The sequence below is a fragment of the Camelina sativa genome, chromosome 14 (genome assembly GCF_000633955.1).
Source record: "Camelina sativa cultivar DH55 chromosome 14, Cs, whole genome shotgun sequence".
Lineage (NCBI taxonomy): Eukaryota > Viridiplantae > Streptophyta > Magnoliopsida > Brassicales > Brassicaceae > Camelina > Camelina sativa.
Window position 1 is genome coordinate 23402924 of NC_025698.1, and position 5003 is coordinate 23407926.

Consider the following 5003-nt stretch of genomic DNA (forward strand, 5'->3'; position numbering starts at 1 on the left):
CTTGTGGTGTCGGTCGATGCAGAGTCCTGGTTTGTTATTTGTTGTTTGTTGATTGTTGTTTGATGGTTAGAGATGACTCTGTTGCTTGTGTGTATAGCCCAATATATGGGAGGATTGCCTTACTGAGTGTTTATTAAATACTCATGCATTGCAATATGTGTTTGTGGTGCAGGTAAAGGCAAAGTGTGATCGTGGAATCAAAGCAATGAAGAGGAGGATGTTCTAGGGACCCGATTGGTTGTTGTCTGGCATTGCTAGATTGCTAGAGTTGAGTCTTTAGAACTAGCTAGGTTGATGGTTCCTTGTTTTCTGTTGTTTGATATTGGAGTGTTGTTATATTTGATTATTATCTATTGAATTATTTATTGGATATTGGTATTTGTTACTTCCGCTGTTGGATGTGTTTGTGGTTAGGTGGCTAGTGGGTATGAGACCACTAGCTGTAGTTATTTATTATTTATTATTTATTAAGTTAAAAAAAAAACGAGTCAGGTCGTTTCACTCTTATCGAGACGGAATGTGACAAGAAAATTTTAACTCTACACACAGATAGAGGTGGAAAGTTTACATCAAGAGACTTTCAAGAATTCTGTAATGCAAATGGACTCAGAAGGCATCTTACAGCACCCTACACTCCCCAAAAAAATGTAGTAGTTGAGAGGAGAAACCGGACATTGATGGAGATGACTCGGAGCATTCTTATGGCAATGAATGTTCCAAATTATTTATGGGGAGAAGCTGTAAGACATTCGACATATTTGATCAACAGAGTTCCCACTCGAGCTCTAAAGAATCAAACATTGTATGAATACTTAAGAGAAAGAAAGCCTAGTATCGAGCAGCTTAGTATTTTTGGCTGCATCGCTCATGCAAAGGTAGAGGCAGAGCATTTGAAAAACTAGATGATCGATCACAAACACTTGTCCACCTCGGTATAGAACCAGGAACTAAGGCGTATCGACTTTACAATCCAACAACGAGAAGAGTGGTAGTAAGTCGTGATGTGGTTTTCAATGAGAAGGAATATTGGACTTGGAAGGGAGTAGAAAACAAAGGAGATCAACCAGGGATGTTTCGAATGACATGGGGAGCAACTATAGACAGTGGACAGGTACCATTCACGGACAACAGTGTTCAACCCACATATGATCAAGAAAATACCGAGGAAGAGGAAGTGCAGGATAATGGAAACATCGAAACAGAGCCAGCTCCTTTCAGAAGATCAAGTCGACAACACAATCCCCCTAGTTATCTTGCCGACTTTTTTCTTCTAGCTGATCTAGAATGTGAAATACTTCTTTTGTCGCTAAGCGATGAACCTATAAACTATCAAAAAGCAAAAGAATCAGTCGAATGGACAAAGGTTTGTCAAGAGGAAATCGATTCGATCAACAAAAACAATATGTGGGGTCTAGGTCAGAAACCATTTGGTGTAAAAGTGATTGGTCTTAAGTGGGTTTTTAAGATCAAAAGGAATGCTGATGGAACAATCAACAAGTTCAAAGCTAGACTCGTTGCTAAAGGATATGCACAAAGAGAAGGGATTAATTTTGACAAGGTATTCGCTCCGGTTGCAAGACTGGAAACAATTAGAATGTTGATTGGATTAGCAGGTTCACATGGATGGAAAATTCATCATCTCGATGTTAAGACCGCTTTCTTACATGGTGAGCTAATAGAGGATGTTTATGTCTCACAACCTGAAGGGTTTGAAAAGAAGGGAGAAGAATACAAGGTTTTCAAACTCAAGAAAGCTCTTTATGGACTTCGTCAAGCCCCTCGCGCATGGAACAAAAAACTCGATCACTTACTTAAGAGCATGAAGTTTAAGAAGTGTAAAAAAGAAAGCTTCGTGTATCGCAAGGAGGAAGGAACTAAGATTTTGATCGTGGCTGTATATGTTGATGATCTTTTTGTAATAGGAAGTACACTGGAGATCATCAAGGAGTTTAAGGCGGGAATGTCTACAAAGTTCGAGATGAGTGACCTTGGCAAGCTTACTTACTATCTTGGTATTGAAGTTAGTCAAGGAATCAATGGAATAGAAATCAAGCAAGAAGCCTATGCTCGCCGAATTCTTAAGGAAGCTGGTTTAGATTCTTGTAACTCGACGGTAATACCAATGGAGTTCGGGTTGCAATTGTTAAAAGGACTTGATGAACCAGAAACTGACGCGACCATTTACCGAAGAAGGATTGGATGTTTGAGATATCTGTTACATACTCGACCATATATTGCTTTCTCAGTAGGAATTTTGAGCAGGTACATGCATGATCCAAGAAAATCTCATGACATTGTAATGAAACAGATCCTAAGGTATTTGAGAGTAACAATGGGCTATGGAGTTTCATACAAGAGAGGAGCACCAGACATTGTAGGCTATAGTGCTAGTAGACACAACACGGATCCTGATGACGGAAGAAGCACCACAGGTCATGTTTTCTATCTCGGAGGAGCTCCTATAACTTGGTGTTCGTAAAAACAAGAAATAGTGCTTCTGTCCTCATGTGAAGCAGAGTTTATTGCAGCTACGGAAGCAGCTAAGCAAGCCATATGGATTCAAGATTTGCTAAGTGAGATCACCGGGAAAGAGTATGAGAAGACTATCCGCATTGACAACAAGTCGGCCATAGAACTTACAAAGAACCCGGTTTTTCACAAAAAGAGTAAACACATACACAAATGTTTCCATTTAATTCGTGAGTGTGTGGAGAATGGACTACTTGAAGTGGAACATGTATCTAGAGAAAAGCAGCGTGCATACATTCTTACCAAAGCCTTGGCGAAAAACAAGTTTACTGAAATGAGAGAGATGATCGAAGTTCAAGATCTCATGAAGAACAACTTGAAGCTTAAGGGGGTAAATGTTGGATAGATATCCTAAAAGGAAATAGAAATCTAGTTAGGAAAATAAAAAGTTGTAATCCTAAACTAAAAATGAAGTTAGAATGGTTTAGAAAAGGAAGTCTAGAACCATATAAATAGAGATCATAAGAAGGATGTATGATAACAAGGAAAAACAGAGGTTGTGTTTAGTTTTGAGAAAATTTTCTAAACATTAATAAAGGAAGGATTTTGTATTCAAGCTTAAGGTTTTTGTGCTTTTGATTCTTTAAATATAACATGTTTTAGTTTCCTAAAATTTTCTATTGTATCAGTAGTACTTTTCCTAGATTATGTGTTTTGTGGTTAAGTATTCACTTTCGTCATCAGCGCAAGATTAAATTGTTCATCCGTCATTTTTCCCGTTTAAACCAACTGGTTTATATCATATAGGATGTGAAACCTTTTACAATTTGAAAGTATAGTAAAGTGTAGTCGTACATGTACTTAGTTCACCAGTACGTATAATCTTCATTGGTTCATAAATTTCTATAATTATTATTAAGTTCATTATATATATATATACATATATATCTCCATAGCGGCAAGCCCAAACTAGTTTTACGTACGTGTTGATTATGTTTGATCTGATAAAATCGAACTCCCATCCTCCACGCGAAGTCCTCTACGCTTTGTAGATAGGAGTGAGAGATGTGAATGGTCTTAGCGGAACTGTTACTCCACAAATAGAGGTGAGAAGGATATACCTAGTGTTAGGCTTATGAATCCCAGCTTTTGCTCTGATAGTCATAGGATGAGTGTTGTTGCCTTGAACCTCTTCTAGCTGATCTTCCTCTACATTTTCTTCAGTAGCAGAGTTGTCAGTCTCGTCAGTCGAAGAAGTCTTAGAATCATTGTGATTCTGAGTGTTTTCCTGATCTACGAGGAAGAGATAGTGGTGGATCCAACATGTGTTATAGGAATATAAGCTCCATCTCCAACCAAAACAGTGCCATTCCTAGTATAGGTTGTTGCAGACTGCAAGTTGTTGGCAGAGGGAGTGACATGTGCTGTAGCGCCAGAGTCTGTGACCTAGTCATTACCATCAGAAACTTGGAGGGAGGAGAACACTTGAGCAACATCAGGTCATTGATAGTTTTCATCAAATCTGTTCCAACAGTTGGATGCAAGATGGTCAACACGTCCACAAATCTGGCAAACAGGACCCTCTCCGATAACTTAAGGATTGGATTGATGCTGAGAAAAGCCTCTGCCCTGTGAAGAGTAACCACCACGTCCTATGTTTTGCCCTGAAGACCTCCCTCTACCGCGGTATCCGCCTCGTGATTGGTTGCCATATCCTGTTTGTTGAGCTTGAAACGCGAGACGAGGCGTAACGGAGTCAGGGAACGGTGTAAGACTGAAGCTTGGTGTCAAAGTTTTTGACTTCAGAGACAACATCATCAAAGCTTGGAGGAGAGGCCTTGCTCAGTGAGCTTTGGAAAACAGTCGTGATGGGATCATATTCACGACCCAAACCATTCAAAAACCCAAATATCTTCAAAGACTCATCAATAAGTTTACCAATGGAACTCAGAGCATCACATATGGCTATAAACTCTCTACAATAAGCCGCAAAAGTCATGTCTTTTTTCTCTAGAACCCACAAACTATGGCGGAGAGTAAATTCTCTAGCTATACTACTCTTATTGAAGTTCTCAGCTAAAGACATCCATATATCTCTAGAGGTAGTGAGATTGTGAACATACCCGAGTACCTCTTCTGACAAAGTTCCAAAGAGCCACAAATGGATAAGCTGACATGTGCAGAACCAGGATTCATACTGTGGATTAGGAATCTTTGTGGCGGTGTTGCCGGTTGTTGACAAGGTGGTTCGCGGTGGAGCTGTGACGGCACCATTAACGAACCCGATGAGCTTTTGGCATGACAAGAGGGACTCAAACTGAGTCTTCCAGAGAATATAGTTTGAGTTGTTTAGCTTGATAGTAACAGTAATGGTAACATGAATGTTATCAGAAAAAGGATATGCAGAAGCCATTGAAACACCTGCGAAGGTTTTACAATAGCTCTGATACCATGAAGAACAGAGGAGAATATTGATAAAAGTTGATTCTTTTATTATAATCTCATAATACCGTTACAAGTTGTAGCTACATTGT